Genomic DNA, 19,183 nt, shown 5'->3' with positions numbered 1-19,183 from the left:
GACATGGGAGTTATGCAAATTTGCAACACTGATTTATTGTTTGTAATGTTGTTTGAATGGTGTGGAGATTTATTAGGATTTGGCTACTGGGGTACACTATATCCCTTCTATTTGCTATATGACCAGTACTTCACTTATGCATATATACTTGTTTCCTCTTTCAGGGTTTCCTGATAGCCCAGTAAAAAATTTAGTTAATTCTATTTTGTTAGACTATTTTTTTTACTGTTGTACCAATAAAATCTGCTTTTAAATTAAATTGGAGTAATTATTGGAACAGATATTATCTTTATTTCCAGCTACAACTTTAAGGATTCCATTGTATTTGAGTAGCATATAGATACTGTATATTAAAAAGATTTGAGGGTTAATAATATTTCCATTTTTATTTATAAAAATATTTATATATTGCCAACTCATATAAAATATCAAGACAGTGTACAATATATTCAAGTACAATAAAACACCATAAAAACAGTACAAAGTCATTAAATTAACTAGCTAATCAAGAAAATTTTAAGTAGCTACATAGGCCTGTCAGCATAAAAAGGTCTTCAAGCGATGCCTGAAAGTCAATTGAGATTCCTGCTGCATGTCTGCTGGAAGAGTATTCCACAGCATGGGACTGGCAACACTAAATGCCTGACTTCTAATTGAAGCCATTTGTGCCTCTGTCTCCTCCAGATGATGTCAGTAATCAAGCTGGGATGTAATGGTACAGATGGTCCTTAAGGTATCCTAGACCTAATTTATTGTATTTTTTTTATTTAAAATATTTCCATCCCATCCTTCTATCCTATATTAGTGCACTCACGGTGGCTTACAATAAAATCGCACACATACATAATAAAATTGTGCACAATAAAAAAAAAACATTAAAGTAAATTTAAATACATAAAATACTATATGTGTGTGTGTATATATACACACACATATATAGGGGAATGGTACCAAAGGGACTAAAAAGTAAACATTAAATTAAAAAGCATAAAAAAACAGTCTCAGGCTCTCCCATCAGTCCTTCCCAAAGGATCTCCGGAACAAGATGGTTTTCAAAAGTCTCTGGAAAACCATCAGGGAGGGACCAGAGTGGGCTTCTTGGGGTAGGGTATTCCAGAGCTTGGGGGCCACAGCTGAAAAGGCTGTCTCTCATGTGCCTGTCAGTCTAACATCTTTCATTCCAGGCACGCAGAGGAGACCAGAGGGAGATGATCTTAAATCCCGGGTACATATGGACATAAGCGGTCCCTTAGGTACACTGGTTCAAGACCGTTTAGGGCTTTAAAGGTCAAAACCAGCACTTTGAATTGGGCCTGGATACAAATTAGGAGCCAATGGAATCGATAAAGCACAGGGGTGATATGTTCTCTACACCATGTTTCAGTTAACATTCTGGGTGCTGCATTTTGAATCAACTGTAATTTCTGAACCGTTTTCAAAGGCAGCCCCACATAGAGTGCATTACAGTAGTCAAGCCTCAATGACACCAATGCATGCACTGTGGCCAAGTCAACTGCTTCCAGGAACTGACGCAGCTGGTAGACCAGTTTCAGCTGGCCAAAAGCACTCCTGGCTACCGCAGCCACCTGAATAAACATGTGAGTTCTAGGCCAAATATTTCTATCTATAACAGGGTTGACTAAAGTTACTTAGCCTGAGGCCTGCATTCACCCTTGCCTTCTGGGTGGCCACCCCATACTCTTGCATGTACAGCACACAGTCCCCCACCTCAACTAATCTGTATAGATAGTTGAGGAGGGATTTATCACTGCCTCTCCGCTCATCAAATTATCCATCTGATGACTAGGTAGGGGGCAGCTCAGGGTCCTGAGCTCCATCCACCCTAGCACTGTGTTTACTTCGATTTTCTTTCCTTTTTGTTACTGCTACTGCTTCTATCAAAATCAGGTGGGGGCATAAATATGTGCGGGGGGGGGGCTGAACTGAGCCCCTGAATGGCAGGTTAGCCACCCCTGATTTATAAATCCATTCTGCAGTGTATTTCTACCATATTAGGACTGTGTTACCTGCCAAAGTGGTAAGTGTACATTCCATTCATCTATCTGCTTTATTAATTAAAATCCTTAGCAAACATTGACACTGCAGAATATTTATTAATTTGTTTTCTCAATTACAGTGATCCATTCACCCAGATGTTTGTGTTTCTATAATCCTCTGAAATGTCTCTCCAGTTTGCTTACAGGAATGGATTATGAAGCTGTTGGAATTCCTGCTTCTGTCACGTCTCCTACATCTCCTTTTGTTTGTTCATGTAATTTATTTATTACATTTAGACCCCGCCTTTCTTTCCATGCTAGAAACCCAAGGCGGCTTACATATGGCTCCCAGGTGGTCTCCCATCCAGGCACTGGCCAGACATGACCCTGCTTAGCTTCAGCAGAGAGCTGGCCTCATGTGCCTTCAGACCTATGCATTATTTTACTATGACTTCTTATGAGCATTTAGCTCCACTTGGGGTGGACAGCTTTATTCTAGCCATGCCCTTCCTCAAGACCCCAGCTCCACAAAGATTATGGCCAGGAATTGCCCAGGCCGGAATTCCTTGGTTTAACTTAACTGAGGGAAAGGACTTGATGTTATGTGTTCTCTGGTGGTGAAGGGAAGGACAGCCCACACTCAAGTCTTCTCTCCTATCCCACGGTACTTAAGCCACCAATTTATGCCTTCCTGATATATAGGCTGGGCATAGTCTCTTCTTGCTTCAAAATTTCTGTAGCATTAGAGCATGGAGCTGGAGTGGCGATCCGTCTAATGATTCCACTAAATTCCTGCTACACATAGAGGCTTCCTATTTACTCAGCACTATTATGTGACTGTATTTGGATGCTGTTTATTGCCTCTTCCCTGACTTTAAGAATTTTCCCTAGTTGTCACATATGAGTTTTTATATCCCAGCCCACAAAAGGCCTGGGGCTTTCCCTGGCTGACTGTCAAGCTGTAAATGTCTTCTTGGCCTTGCACCTGTTCACTCAGGATTCAGACTGGTGCATCCTGATGTCAGCGCTGTTCCTTATTCCTTCACAAGCCCCATCAGCACTTAAGCCTCTCTAACAAGTTGCTTGCTGAAAACAGAAGCATGGTGCTAGTGTGTGATTCATTAGTGGACAGTGTCTTGTCTGACTCCAGTGTGATATAATTCTTACTTAATTTTTATAGACTTCTTTCCCACCTTTTCTTCAATATAGAGCACAGAGCATCTTACAGAATCAATTACTAAAATGCCATAATTGGGAGTAAAATCACTTTTAAACCAACAAATAAATAAAATATAGTAAGCAGTAGTGATGATAGCACTCTCAGAACCTCACACAGAAAAAATATGTCAGGATCCAAATGCCCAGGCAAATAAAAATGCCTTCAAATAATAATGACTTCACTTTCTTGAAGATTTCTGTAGTAGGGACTGATCAGACGGAATTTGGAATGGAATTCCAATGATAAGGGGCCATTACTGAGGACGCCTTCCCCAGTGGCACTGCCTTCCCCAATGGCACTGCCTTCCCCAATATCACTGTCTTCCCTGCCTCTAGCATGGGCATGACAGTGAGCAGGACATCTGATGATTTTAATGCACAGGTCATTTGTAATAGGGAAGACACTCCTTTCCCCTTCCCCTGCCCCCCCAAAAAAACCCTGGCCCTAGTGTTCTGACCTCAAATGTGACAAACTCACATATTTCTCTGTTGGGGTGGAAGTGAGATGTGCTGTCACATTGGAACTTGCAGGCTGTAGCTCCACATCATAAGGTTCCATATTATCTAACACAAATTTCTCCAGCCAGGAACAACTGAAATTCTTTTATTGATTGATACGGTAGCAAGGACAATGATACTCTGAAACCTGTGAAATCCTCTGCTTCCTTAGTCTAGGGGCAATCGGTTTCCAGTTCTCTTCCACTAGTATAGCTAATACGTTCTCCAGATGTTGACGGACTGCAATTCCCATCATGTTCAACTATTGGCCATGCTGGCTGGGGCTGATGGGAGATATGGGGTATTACCCATGATAGATGTAAGCACATCTGACTAAAAGATCCTATAGGCTGGCTGCAGACACTGCATGTTGCCATCATGTCGTCCTCAGCTTCTTTGTGGTGTCTAGTTTGCTGATACCTGGAGAAAAAGCTGTGCTGTATGAATTGTAATTTTGATGTTCTTATGGAGATACTGACCCATTATTAAGTTACTGGCAAAAGACCTGGAGAACCTTGTTCACTTCAGTACTTGGATGTTTAATATATATTTGCTCCACACAGTTAAAGAAAAAGCAAGTGATGTGCAGCGGACTAGAGCTTCTAGTTTTTATAGTGTCTCTCTCTCTACAAAACAGCCTAGGCCCAGTGTTTGTATGAAAATGAATATGTAAAGGAAATTCTATAGGGAGGAAGACAATGTGTTGAGTTCCAGGGGGTCTAAAAGGTTTTGCTTGGTTTACCAGTCAACCATTATTTATAGCTATCACCCTCCCCATAGTTCTCTGGCACATGCAGAGAGGTATAGTCTTCTTTCAATTGCAGTGAGGTATGGATAACAGAAAAACCAACAGGAATTGATCCTATTGCTTGGAAGAGTCGTGCTGTTTCTTAAGTACTCTTAAGATGCAGAACAAAAGGGAACTGGGTAGGAAAGCTGTGCTGCTTGCCTGAATGCCAGGGGCAATTGTTTTTGTGTTGGGCTGGTGAGTGGATTGTGGATACCTGTACAAGCTTGAATCTTGGATTCCTTGAGAGTAAAGAAGGAATATGCTATGATGGTTATTGGTTCTTTTCTCAACATGCCTTGAGTACAAATGGTACCATAAACATAAACCTCTTTGATTTTTTTTTTGCTATTCTAGTGTCAGTAACTTGTGAAAATTTTAACTAGAATCGTTATAATTTGAAATGATCTTTCTATTCTTGCTTTTATTTCTGTACAATTACAGTTGGAATTATTCCAACATTAATATATACAAAATCTTCACTAATTGTGCTTGCATATTTAGTACATTCAGAAAATAAAATCCTGTTTAAGATGTTGACCTAATACTCCTGTTTTTGTGAACTTGGCATAGAATATAAGGGCTCATCTTTTGGGAATTTCATGGGTAAAATAACTAGTGATTGTTACTGTATACTGAAAGTAATGTTACAGTTTTTAAGTAATCACACATACAAAAGTCAGAGCTCCTTGAAGTATGCCATTATCACAAAGCTATCATTTTTTCACTTCAAATGATAAGCTCTGGAAGACATATTTTTGCACAAGTCCCTCACTGACATATTTTGCATTTCCACATAAACAGGCATTAATATTGCTAACTGAAACTGTGGGAATAGTAACATGTTGGAACATGAAACAATAGCATGTTACTTGATTTTAAGCCATGATGATGCACAAACTTGTAACTGTAGGTGATAAGAAATTTCATGTAGGTGACTTGAGTGGTTTGGTGGAGGAGGGACAGACTGTTCAATCTGTCCTCTTTGCCCAAGCACAGAAACCAAGTGGGCTGCTCTCTTGTCTGTGCCTACCATAGAAATGGAGCAAGCTGCTGGAAGAAGGAAGAAGCTCTCCATCCCTCCTCTGCCAGCCCTCCAGCAGGCTAGTATTTTTAATTTTTATTGTTTTGCAGGCTAGTAACTTTTAAGGAGTTATTTAACAAGGCCAGTAATGGGGAAAATTGCACATCTTTAATATGACTTTATCTAAGGAAGGGCTTATCAACTTTTCAGATGTTTAACTCCCTGCTGTCATCAGCCTTAGTCAACATGGTCAATTATCAGGGATGGTGGAGGGCTAATCTTGTGTTTTTTGTTCGTTTGTTTCTCTTTTACCTAATAGGTAGCTTTTATTTAAAAATGCCAAAGAGCAATGTGGCTCTCGTAGAGGACCAGAAGTTAAAAGTGCAGCACATCCTGGGGCTTCAGGGAAGACCAATAAGTACAAAGGGGTCTGCAATATGCTTTCCCCTCCCCCCCCCAATTGGAAAAGATTGGAAAGGGAAGATATAGAAATGCAAATTGCTTTGTGCTTCTGCAACAGTTTCCAGCAGTACACAGTGCAACCAAGGTTTGGAGAAATATTGGACTGCACAAAGGAGATCACATCTTCCTGGAACTTGGAAGTCAGGAAGCCTCTATCTATGCTCCACTTAATACAGAGTTGCATTAATTACACCCAAGAGGTATGTTCAGCTTTGTGAAATACTTGTGTCACTTTAGTTATTTGGTACAGCAGTACATTGGAGCAGCTGTACTGATAACATTCTGTGACTGGTTTTTCTTCTTCAGTGATTGTGCTAAGAAGTTCCAGACCATTGAAAAAAGAAATGGGAAGAATTCTGTTCATTCAAACTGTGTCTCAAGCAAATTTTAACTGCTTTAGTAACGTACTGGCTTTTTATGTCTAGAAAGCACAACATCTTTATTCAGTTCTTTAGTGAGCAGCGCTGAAGGATCTTTGGTTTTATACAGAATTTAATCTCATCTTTTTAAAAAAGGAAACATGGCATTGGGAAAAGATTGAAAGTCTTATCAGTTTGCATCATAGTAAATGGGATTACTTGTCTGACAGTCACACAGAGTGAAGATAGCTGTGATGGACCATAAGAAAAAATTAGAGGAATTAGAGAAGTACCCTTATTAGGCCAACAAAAAGCTTGAGCTTTTGCGTTCTTTAGAACTTTTTAGCAGGCTTGATAGTAAACCTGGAATATATTGAATATAGTCATTCAACAGCGGGATCCTAAACTGGAGAAGGATCTTATATTACCTGAAGATGGAACTTTATTCTCTGAGGAAACATGTCCTCCGACTGCTAAGTAAAATTACCCACTTTGGCTTCTATTGATTTTTTTTTACCTAGCACTCCTAAAATTAATTTCCACTTTTGTTAATATTATGACTGCTTAGTTTCTCTTAATTTCTGTTACCCACCTATCAAAGAACCTTTGTATTCTGCCTAAGGATTGACACACAGAAACTGGCTGTTATCCAGATCTATCTCCAAAGATGGGGAATCAGCAATGGTTAATGTTTCTTTTCCCCCAGTAAGCCTTGGTGTAGCCTGATACCTGCATGGCACCTAAAAGAGCCTTATTTGAATGCCTGATCTCCTCCCACATCCTGTTTGAAGGCTCTTACCACATGCAGACTCATGGCGTTACCATCTGAGAGTTTTTCCTCCACCCCCCCTTTTTTTCTTAATATCTAGCCCAGTGAAGAATTCTGGACAACTTGAAAGCTTGCATGCTATTTTGTGATACTTTGGCTGGCCTAACAAAGATATTGTCTTAATATGGAGGTTTTGGAATTTATCTGCCCGTATTCTAGTACACCTCCCCGTATAATATTTCTTTCTGTGGCTGCTGTTCAAAGGATGCTTAAATGGCTTGACTTGACTTCTGTATTCCTCAAGAGAATGCTATCACTTGTGGTTCCTGATGTTAGAATTTGAGAACCCTGCTGGATTAGACAGGGAAGAACAAAACATAAACTGAAGGATTGTAGTTTAGTAGTAGAGCTTATACTTTGCACATGGTCCCAGGTTCAATCCCTGGCAATTTCAGGTAGGGCTAGGAAAGACTCCTGACTGAAACTTTTGGTCAGTTGCCAGTCAGTCTACTGTAGACAGTACTAAGGTAAATGAACTCTGAACTGGTATAAGGCAGCTTCCTCTCTTCTGTATTCCTGTGTTGAGCCCTCTTGTTGCTCTGATTAGAGAATAAGCCTGACCTGGAAATATTTTAGATATACAAGTTGTGATTCTCATGTGACTTGGTCTGAGTTACTGATGTTCTTATACAGGCTTAGTAGCCCATCTTGCGGATCTTCCCTTTGACCAAAGCTCTGTGTTGGTGGTGTTCAGAGTGTCTGCCAAGCTCACCCAGAGTCCGGACCCACTGTGGAGTTAATCCTGATTGGTGATGGGGTTGAACCAGGACCTTTGATTGTGATATCCCAGTGCTTTTCTTGGTTTGCCATCCAGGCACACCAATACTTGGCTTGCATGTAGCATTTTCCAAAGTCCAGGATAACAGGATAACTCTGCTCCTACAGGACCTTGCTGAACTTTCAAGTATAAATACTTCTGGAACAGTTATTGGGCCTTATGTGAAGGTTAAATGTTGGAGTGTGTTCATTTATATCAGCATAGCCAACACTGTGCCCTCCCTTCCAGATGTTATTGGACTAAAACTTTCATCATCCATTAGTCATGTTATCAGGGACTGATTAAAGGTGTAGTCCAACAACATCTGGAGGGCACCATTTTGGCTACCCCTGTATACTTTGCTTTCCTCTGCTACTAGTTGCTGCTTATGCCTGCTTGTTGAGTGATTTTCTGGTTCTTGACTCCTGTATTCCATTTCCATTTAGCACCTTGATCTGATTTGGCTGATTACCTCTGTCCTTGGTAATAGTGTATCATCATCAATCAGGAAAACTGTATCTGTGACCAGTAATTTAGGCAAGAGTTCCCACAATGGTGCTATCTCTGCACTATATTTGAATTACATGTTCAGAGTTTTTTTTCCTGATGGCAGCCCTGCAACTGTGAAAGGATTGTCAAAAATATTATTGGTTTTACTACCAGTATAAGATTTTTCTGTTTAGGGGGCCTTTGGTGGTCACTATTTAAGCCAGTTGAGGGCTAGAAACTTCCAAGCAGGTGTTGCTGCTGTGAAATATACAGTTGATGTTAATTGTATGCATAGCAGAACCTTGCCTTGAGAATCCATACTTGTGGCTCTCAAGAAATATGTGTATGCTGACAGAAGATCTTGCTTAGCTTGAAGGAGAAAATTAAGCTAAGATGTGTTATTGTCATGATTTCTATAGCCAATTTGTTGCAGTCAATTTGCAGTTTCCTCTTGCCATCTCTTCCTTACAGCTAATGGACAGCAAGCAAATTTATGATCTTAGCTGATGAAAATAGTGTGTAGAACAGATGGCTTCTTGCTGCACTAGAACGTCAGGCACTAAGAGGTAAAATATACATGTGCTGATCCAATAGTGTATGGAGCAGGCAAGACTGGGTATGGAGAACCATATGAAAATAGTTAAAATACTGTTGAGCTCTTGTTTGGGGGAAAAGTGAGCAGGGAGCTGTATCTTGTGCCCCACTCCTTTCCTACACAGGTGATCTGTAGAATTTCAACCTTCTTAAATGGGCTCCATCCTGATGATCAGAGAAAGGAACATACGTATGGTACTTGTTTGTACTTGTGATTCTCATCCAGTTAGGGAAATGCTTCTAAAAGCCTACCTTTATCATAGTGAATCAAGGTAACAGTGTTGTTAAGGGATGTTTTTAGGTGTGATTTATAGTATCATCCTTGGTGAACAAAAACGGTAAGACTGTAGCTTCTAGGGAGTCCAAAAACGAAACCAATGATTTCTAGGACCAAAATCACTCAAGGGAGGGAGGATCGAACTCAGTTCTTTAAGCTCCTTCAAGTTACAGGGAGGATGAATTGAAGTTGGTATGATTTGTTGCCTAATGTTGCTAGATCTGAGGGTGAAAGATGAGTTCTTTCCTCTGATGTCATGCTGACATGGAGCTTTGGAGGCACTCCAGCACCTCTATGGCTTACTGCAACTCTGAGAGCAAGTCCCTGCTCTTTCCCAGCTTTGAACAAGTGTTTGGTCCTATAACAGATGTAGAGTAACAGTACTACTTTTAGGGCTTTCTAGTCAGTGTACTAAGAAAACTAAATTCTTGGATAGCTTGGACTTTCAAAGTCTTTCAGATACTTATAAATGTTGGGAGATCTCGGAATACTAATATGTGCACCAATGATGTGTTGGCAAGTACATTTGTGGATCTGTGCCTTTAGGAAGAGTGTTTAGCAATGCTTTATAATACATTTGGTCTTGTATGTATGGTCATTGGTTGTTGGTCTTAGGTCAGTGGTGGGTACCCTTTTTTTGTCCCAAGGGCCACATTCACTCTTCGTCAACTCTCTGGAGCTGCATGCCAGTGACGGGTGTGACCACTACCATGCACATGTGTGCACAAACATACAGTCCTGCTGCATCAGCTGATTTGGAACCAGAAGATCAATTTGATGATTGGGAAGAAACCAATTTACATCCCCATCAGGGAGCTGGACTTTGCCCACCCTTGTGCTATGCCTTTACCACCAAAATTAGTGAACTCTTACTTAGCGAGCCAGAAAAATGTGCATGGGGGGCTGAATCAGGCACCCAAACTGGGGGTTAGCCATCCCTGTTCTAGCTAGACTTTGGGCAGCAGTAAATGCACCATGTGACAGAAGATTATAGAACAGTAGCTGTACTAGGTTGTTTTCAGAAAGTGTCCTTTGCCTATATTATCATGTCACTTTGGCAATTACCTTCAAATATGAACATTTTAATGCACATTGTCCCATGATTTATTGTGGGCCAGTGATGGGTGAGAAGTTGGGATTCTCTATGGCAAAAGTGATAATGCACTGAGATAAGACAAGTTTTTAAGACTGTTCATGGAACTGCGAATGTTCACTAAACACTCAAATTCAAGCCCCATATTTTAGAGGAATTTTTATTAGAATTGCTATTTCCTCCGTCTATACAATGCTGACAACATATATAAAGCGCACTGAAGATTAGGGGACTCTGTAATGAGATAGAAGACCACACAAAATTGCGGTAGGAGTGAACAAACTAGATTCAGTATTGATTATGCAGTAGCTTTAGATGGGTACTAGTGAGAACTAGGTAATCCCAAATTTATATTTTGTTACTTTTCTTCCCCCTCCGCCAATGTTCCAGTTCCAGCTCACTACAATTTTGCCTTCTAATGAGATGCAAATGAACAATCTGGTAACCTAAAATTAAAGTTCAAATTTCTCAGGCCTCTGGTCAAAACATCCCTTCTGGACACCCACAAATTGCCTGTCAATTATTTATTATTGTTGTTTTTGCCTTGAAGGCTCAGGGCAGGTTCCAGCATCTTTAAAAGTAGTATAGATGTTCAGTTACACCTTTTCTTATGTACTATGATAGCTTGGACTTGAATGGTCACTTTGTATAAGGAGAAATTTATAATTTAGTGGTATTAACACTGTAGCCTTGAAAATCATAATAGAACACTTTAAGTGTCCAGTGGAAAGAATGGCAAGCTGCAAGCTAGGTGCTGCACTTCACCAACTCACCATAAAATATGGAAGATGACTCCCAGAAACAATAAAGTATAGAGATAGTTGGCATTCACCCAAGAATTCTCAAATAATTCAAATGTGAAGTATTCATCTTTTAAGTAAAATAAGCAACTCTTCACCAAACTCAAGACACCAAAGAACTATAAGGTAGCAGCTTAACACTTTTTTTTAAGCCTAGCAGACATAGGCCTGTCAGTCTAAATTCTGTCCTAGGCAATAAAGCTAGAATTGTCAGGAAGAACAAACTGCTAAGATAGAATTAGTGTGGCTTTTGCAAGGGGAAGGTTTGCATCACTAGCCTTTTGAGAATTCCTTTGAAAATGCTGACAAGCAGGAAGATAGGGGTGTTCTCGTAGTCATTTCATATATGGGCTTTCAAACAGCTTTCGATGGCTGAATGGTATTTCCTTACAGGATGATTCTGAGTACCAGATCCTGAGGACAGAGTGGATGGCTGGAAACATAGTCCGCTTTGCGTGAATTTTTCAGAGGCGTATGATTGGTCACTGTTCGATATGGAATAGTGGACTCTATGAACTTTTGATTTGATCTAGCATAGGTGGTCTCATTTAGCAAGGACATTATTAGCTTTAGAATTGTCTGCTGAGAATTCCCGAAAGTCAGATTCCTAAGAATTGGCATTCATATCCATAATAAATTTAACATTCCCCTAAAGCAGGGTGGTTAACATGGTTGTCCAGATGTTAGATTCCCAACTCCCATCAGTCCAGCCAGCATGGGAGGATGAGTGCTAGCTGCAGCCTGGTTCACAGTCACATTAAACCATAGTTAAATGATCTCAAATTGCTAGTGCTTTACTCCTTTCCTGCCATGCTACTGGGAAACTAACCATGGTGTAGCTTAGGTGTGAAAAACCTTTGGCCTTCCAGATGTTGCTGAACTACAGCTCTGATCAGCCCTAGCAAGCATGACCAACAAACAGGGATGATGGGAGTTGCAGTTCAGCAACATTTGGAGGGCCAAAGGTTCCCCAGGCCTGGTGTAGCTTGTTGTGTCATCCATACTGAGGCTTGCACTTTTTGTTTCTCTCCAGATAAACCACAAGCTGAAGTTAAGGTTTGTTTTTGGGTTATCACTTGTGGTTTGTTTGGAGCCTGGGCTTGGACAACACGACAAGCCAGACCATGGGTTTTTTGCCTGCATTGCAGCAGGAGAGAAGTAATGTGCCTGCAATTTCAGCAGCAACACACTGCTGGTTTACATTAAACCGTAGCTTATTTTAAACCATTTTGTGGTTTAATGTGACATGTTGCTGGAGTACAGTCTTGTTCACATCTAGAGGGCCAGAGTTCGTCTACTTCTCCACTAAATCATACATATTTTTTTAAAAAAACGTGAAGCCATTTGTGTTACTTTACATTAATAAGCAATTTTTGACCGCAAACAGGGATGCATAATATTTTGTCTGAATAGAAAGAGTACAAATGTGTAACCTGAGCAACTAAAAATACTGAAAAAAACCTTAAAATTGGGAGGGGGGAGGACACTTAATACACACAATCTCAGCACCCACCCAAACTAACTCAAATACAAAACTCGCTCATGAATTCCCTCCTTTCCCACTTCCTATTATTTCTCTCTCTGACGTTGCTGCTCCCTCAGAGTCATAGCACATTCTTCCTTTAACTGCCTAGTTGCATGTAATTTCTTAATTCCTTTGTGGTCATCCTCCTTTTCTTTAGCCATTTTAAGCCAAGTGTTTGATTACAGTGATTGACTGGGATGGGAGACAAAGTGCAGAGTAGTTGCTTATTGGGGGAAGATGGGCAGAAACAAAACCCAGCTCTGATAGATGTAGATCCAAATAGGAGCTATAAAGCACCAAGTATTCAATAAGAAAATGAATATGGGAAAGAACACTACTTCCTAGTTTGAAGCAATTTTTTAAAAGAAGCAATTTTTCATGTTATGCTGCGCCATAAGTGTTGCTGAAGTGGTTGTGCTTCGTCCACATCAGTTGATGAAAATTGTTTCTGCTGTTACTGTAATCCATATTCCAAATGACTAGGCCTCTGTATAAAAATTCTAGGTTCATGGGCACCAGAAAACTTTCAGTCGTCTTATAGGCCAGTCATGTGGAGGACCACAGGTTGCTCAGCCCTGTACTAGGCTTGTACTTTTTGTGTTTTGCCCATCATTCCCTCTAATGGCACTCAGCAGCCTGAGTTCACTAACAGGTCTGGAGCTAAGCCAGGTCCACTGGGAAACAAGTGGGAAGTTTTGTCATGGTTGGGTGAATCCCAAAGTATGCATAAGTACAAAAAAGCCACCACCCCGCCAAGAGCCCCAAAATTGCCCAATATAAACTGAGCGTATTTGGAGCCGCAAAAATGTTAAGTATCAGTTGCGAAAGAGAGACTGAAAAGGAGCCCCTTGCAGCATCCTGGAGGAGGGAATGGCTGAGTGGAAGAGTGGCACGCCTGCTAGGGAATAAGGATACATTACAAGTTTTGTTGCAGGTCCCATTTGCCAGGAGCCCGGACAAGCCTAGCTCTGTATTTTGAAGAGCCCATGCATCTCAGCCAGTTGAGGCAAATAACAGACTTCAACTACCAACCATAATAGGCCAGGAATGATGACTTAATTGGACAACATCAGACAACTTTAATAAAAAGTATGTAACTATGATGCTGGTGGATGCTATGAAGAGTTCCATATGTGTCCAAATACATGCGCTTACTACTGTACCAGAAAACAGCTTCAATAAGCTGTGTTGTTAACTTTCTAACTGGGTACCTGTCTGAAAATTTCCCAAGGTATTATATCACTCTTCATTTATATTTGATAGTATTAACAGTGTTTCATCTCTGTATGTATACTTTCATTTATGTATATGTATTCATAATTTTTTTCTGCCCATTGCCCTATCTGTGACTCTTTCCCATGTGGCCGTAAAAATACAGTCTGTTAGGTTTGGTTGCTATTTCAGTGAGTATTTAGGGACTTTTGTCTCACAGTGGAGAGCACTTGAATTCGAAATTGGTTCTCTTAACAGCCACCAGCTCTGTTAAATTGTAACTTGTTATAATGTCAGTTTTTGCCTGCTAGACTAGTGTAGATATGCATATTTGTCCTGCCTGGTCTGTTGTAAGGTTTGCAACTCAGTCAGAGCTATCTACATATAGAATGAGTAGGCAGAAACACAAGAGCCTCCTAACCAAGAGACAACTGGTCTGGCCAAAGAATGATATTTTTTCAAATTTGCCCTCTTTGCCCTCTGCTTTCCTCAGCTAAAGGGGATATCATTCAAAGAGTGCATTTCCTATATAGCAGCTTGAGAGAGGGGTTACCTTATAGCAAAATGAACATTTCTTTTGTGTATCAATGAATCACTAAAGCTCTATATCTGGGGAATTGTCCTATAAAGTTTTGTATTTTGGTAAAGAAAGTTACAGAGAAATTGTGCAAAGCATTGAGGGTGGATTAAGTAGGAGGGGCTCAGAAAGGATAGGCTGTGAAATAAATGCAATACACAGTCTACATTAAATGTAATACATGATTTACAGTGCATGTGTAGAACATCTGGGGATTCATGTGTACGTCTACAGTGTATATGCCTGGATTGCAGAGTACATATTTGACTTGAGTAAACAAGTGACCTGGCTGGCACATGAGTGGAAGTCTGGATTCATCTACTGTACTCTTATTGAACCCCACATTTAAAGTTATTTATTTATTTATTTATTTATTTATTTATTTATTTATTTATTTATTTGATTTATATCCTGCCCTTCCTCCAAGTAGGAGCCCAGGGCTGTGATGGCTAGGATTATAGCTGATAGCAAGATTGAGGTGTGGTGTTGTAAATCCATGTGTGGTGTAAACAGGATAAAATCTCCCTTTTTGAATACTGTCATGCCTGTCTTTCAGAAGCCTAACAGCATAATCTTAGCCATGTCTATTCAGAAGTAAGTCCTACTGAATTTAAATGGGGCTTACTCCCAAGTAAGTGGGGTTAGGATTGCAGCCTTAGTACTGAATAGTGATTTTCAGGACATGATATTCAAGTGTTTTTGATGTGCATCATCACATAAAGCCATTATTCAACAATTCTTTTTTTCACATCATATTAAAGGATATAAAAATAGTTATAGTTTCTAAGCTTGCTAAAGAGGACATTGTCTGAATTTAATTTTTTTCATTAATTCACATTCACACTCAACATAGAATCATAAAGTTGGAAGGGGTCTATAAGGCCATCAAGTCCAACCCCCTGCTCAATGCAAATTAAAGCATACAAGAAGCCTTTTAAGTTGAAACCTATCCCAGTCTGCGTCTGTGTTAAAATTGCTTTTAATATGTTTTCTTTAATAATGTTTTTAACCCTTTTTTGTTTTTAAAGATGTTTTTAAAGCTTTTTAAAAATGTTTTTAACTTTGTTTTGTTTTAATGTATTTTAAGGTCTTTTTATGATGTTTTAACGTGTTTTTAGCGTTTCTGTTTGCCACCCTGGGCTCCTGCTGGGAGGAAAGGCGGGATATAAATCAAATAATTAATAAATAAATAAAATAATACCTGACAGGTGGCTGTACAGCTGCCTCTTGAATGTCTCCAGTGTTGGAGAACCTACCACCTCCTTAGGTAATTGGTTGCATTGTCGTACTGCTCTAACAGTTAGGAAGTTTTTCTTGATATTCAGTTGAAATCTGGCTTCCTGGAACTTTAGCCCATTATTCTGTGTCCTGCACTCTGGGATGATCAAGAAGAGATACTGGTCCTCCTCTGTGTGGCAGCCTTTCAAGTACTTGGAGAGTTCTATCATATCTCCCCTCAGTCTTCTCTTCTCAGGGCTAAACATACCCAGTTCTGTCAGTCTCTCCTCATAGGGCTTTGTTTCTAGTCCCCCGGTCATCCTTGTTGTGCTCCTCTGAACCTGTTCCAGTTTGTCTGCATCCTTCTTAAAGTGTGGTGTCCACAATTGGATGCAGTACTACTACTACTACTAATAAAATTTTATTTTTGAGTCGCCTATCTGGCCGAATGAACGGCCACTCTAGGCGATATACAAATAGCATAAAATACAATATAAAAACAAGGACCGTAATCAATAATTAGTGAAAACACAATTAATAACAACAATTAAAAGACTAACCCACCCCAGAAGTCCCATAGGCCTGCCTGAACAGCCAGGTCTTCAAACTGCGGCGGAAACTTGTCAGGGAGGGGGCATGGCGAAGATCAAACGGGAGGGAGTTCCAGAGGGTGGGGGCCACGATCGAAAATGCCCTCTCTCTAGTCCGCACCAGCCTAGCTAGTTTAACTGGTGGGACCGAGAGAAGGTCTTGCGTGGCTGATCTTGTCAGGCGGCATAATTGGTGATGCTGGAGGCGCTCCTTCAGATAAACTGGGCCGAAACCGTTTAGGGCTTTAAAGGTCAATACCAACACCTTGAATTGGGCCCGGTAAGCAACTGGTAGCCAGTGCAGATCTATTAGCACCGGAGTGATATGATCACGGCGACGGCTGTTCTGTACCAGTTGTAATTTCCGGACCATTTTCAAGGGTAACCCCACATAGAGCGCATTACAGTAGTCTAAGCGGGAGGAGACCAGGGCATGTATTACCCGTGGGAGCAGATGGACAGGAAGGTAGGGTTGCAGCCTTTGTATCAGATGCAATTGATACCAAGCTGCCCGGCTCACTGCCGAAACCTGAGCCTTCATGGACAGCTGGGAGTCAAGAATGACCCCGAGGCTGCGGACCTGGTCTTTCAGGGGTAATTTTACCCCATTGAATACCAGGTCTATATCTCCCAACCTTCCTTTGTCTCCCACGAGCAACACCTCGGTCTTGTCAGGGTTTAGTTTCAGCCTATTCCTTCCCATCCATTCACTTACTGATTTCAGGCACTTGGACATGGTCTCCACAGCCAACTCTGGTGAGGACTTAAACGAGAGATAGAGCTGAGTGTCATCCGCATATTGGTGACACTGCAACCCAAATCTCCTGATGATGGCCCCCAGTGGCTTTACATAGATGTTGAATAGCATGGGGGAGAGGATAGAACCCTGTGGCACTCCACAATTGAGAGGCCAAGGGTCTGAAACCTCATCCCCCAATGCCACCCGTTGACACCTGTCTGAGAGATAGGAACGGAGCCACTGTAAAACAGTGCCCCCTATTCCTAGTCCTCCCAGGCGATCTAAAAGGATACCATGGTCAATGGTATCAAAAGCCGCTGAGAGATCCAGGAGGACAAGGAAGGTATATTCTCCCCTATCCAATGCCCTCCTCATATCATCTACCAGAGCGACCAAGGCCGTTTCAGTTCCATGTCCAGTCCTGAAGCCCAATTGGAATGGATCTGAATAATCCGCTTCATCCAAGTGTGTCTGTAACTGTTTGGCCACTACTCGCTCAATCATCTTGCCCAAGAATGGTAAATTAGAGACTGGGTGAAAGTTGTTCAATTCTTGAGGATCCAAGGAGGACTTTTTCAAGATGGGCTTTATTGTTGCCTCCTTAAGGGCTAATGGCATTGCACCCTCTTCCAAGGATGCATTTACCAATGCCTGGATCCATTTGCTCAGCCTCTCTTTACAGCTCATAATGAGCCATGAAGGGCAAGGATCCAGCAGACAGGTGGTTGGCTTCACAGTAGAGAGCACCTTGTCCACTTCCTCAGAAGGAAGAGGCTGAAATCGATCCACCGGACCGGAATGCCATTGATCGCCTCCGGCTCACTTCCTGTCTCCACGGCGTACGGGATCGTGCTCTACAGGCGTTCGATTTTATCAGCAAAGTGTTTAGCAAATATGTCACAGGAGGCTTTAGAATGCTCCATGGGTTCCTGAGCCACTGGACCGACCAGGCTTCGGACCACTTGGAACAACCTCCTGGGACAACACTCTGCTGACGCAATAGAGGCAGCAAAGAAGTCTCTCTTTGTTGCCACCTGGTAGGCAGCTATTGCTGATCTAACCAGTGTCCGATCGTCTTCAGAGCGAGATTTCCGCCACTGGCGCTCTAGTCGTCTCACCTTCTGTCTCAGACCCCGCAACCATGGAGTGTACCAGGGTGCTGTCTGAGCTCTATCCAGGGGGAGAGGACGTTTCGGAGCCACCCGGTCTACCGCCCTAGTGATCTCCCTATTCCACTCCATCACCAGGGTTTCAACCGGGTGTCCTTCAGCTGGCTCCAAATCTCCCAGCGCATTTAGGAATCCTTTAGGATCCATCAGCCGTCTGGGGCGGACCATCCTAATAGGTCGTTGTCCCCTGCGGAGGGTGTGCGGCATAGAGAAGTCTATATTCACCAGATAATGATCTGACCATGACACGGGGTTAGAAGAAACAGTCCCCATTTTCAGAGCACTCCCCTCCCCTCCTGAGACAAATACAAGGTCAAGAGCATGACCGGCTACATGGGTGGGCCCTATATTACTAAGGTGCAGTTCCCAGGAAGTCATGGTTTCCATGAAATCCCGAGGGGCTCCAGTGAGGACAGTCTCGGCATGCACGTTGAAGTCCCCCAAAACCAGTAAGTTGGGGGAGAGCATCTGTACATCCGAGATCACCTCGAGCACCTCGGTCAGGGAGTCAGCTGTGCAGTGGGGTGGGCGGTACACAAGTAGAATCCCTAAACTGCCTCAAGTTGAGGCCTAACCAGTGCCAAATAGAGGGGAACCAATGCTTCATGCAATTTGGAAACTAATGCAGCCTAAAATAGCATTTGTCTTTTTTGCAGCCACATCACAGTGTTGGCTCATATTCAGCTTGTGATCAACAACAATCCCAAGATCTCTTGTCGCATGTAGTATTGTTGAGCCAAGTAATCCCCCCTCCATCTTATAACTGTGTATTTGATTTCTTTTTCTTAGGTGTAGAACTTTGCACTTATCCCTGTTATATTTCGTTCTATTGTTTCAGCCTAATGCTCCAGCATATCAAGATCCCTTTGAATTTTGTTTCTGTCTTCCAGGGTATTAGCTGTCCCACTCAATTTTGTATCATCTACAAATTTGATAAGCTTTCCCTGCAGCTCTTCATCCAAGTCATTA

The 19,183-nt window shown here is 41.5% G+C and overlaps 1 protein-coding gene across 6 annotated transcripts in view; it reads left to right on the top strand.

Moving 5' to 3' along the window:
- STAG2 (STAG2 cohesin complex component) overlaps nucleotides 1–19,183 on the top strand; it is an 81,424-nt gene that overhangs the window by 8,710 nt on the left and 53,531 nt on the right. Inside the window, exon 2 of one of the 6 annotated variants that reach the window (XM_061598552.1) lies at nucleotides 13,644–13,798. The exons of 3 other annotated variants lie outside the window; for them this stretch is intronic. The gene's annotated coding sequence lies outside the window, so the exon portion shown is untranslated. Of the gene's footprint in view, nucleotides 1–6,065; nucleotides 6,187–8,891; nucleotides 8,987–13,643; nucleotides 13,799–19,183 lie in introns of those variants that run through there. 2 more of the 6 variants (XM_061598556.1, XM_061598553.1) reach the window with 2 other exon arrangements.

Source organism: Rhineura floridana, chromosome 16 (genome assembly GCF_030035675.1).
Source record: "Rhineura floridana isolate rRhiFlo1 chromosome 16, rRhiFlo1.hap2, whole genome shotgun sequence".
Taxonomy (NCBI): Eukaryota; Metazoa; Chordata; class Lepidosauria; order Squamata; family Rhineuridae; genus Rhineura; species Rhineura floridana.
The sequence above is the reverse complement of the archived record's forward strand: the minus strand, read 5'-3'. Positions and strand labels throughout refer to the sequence as shown.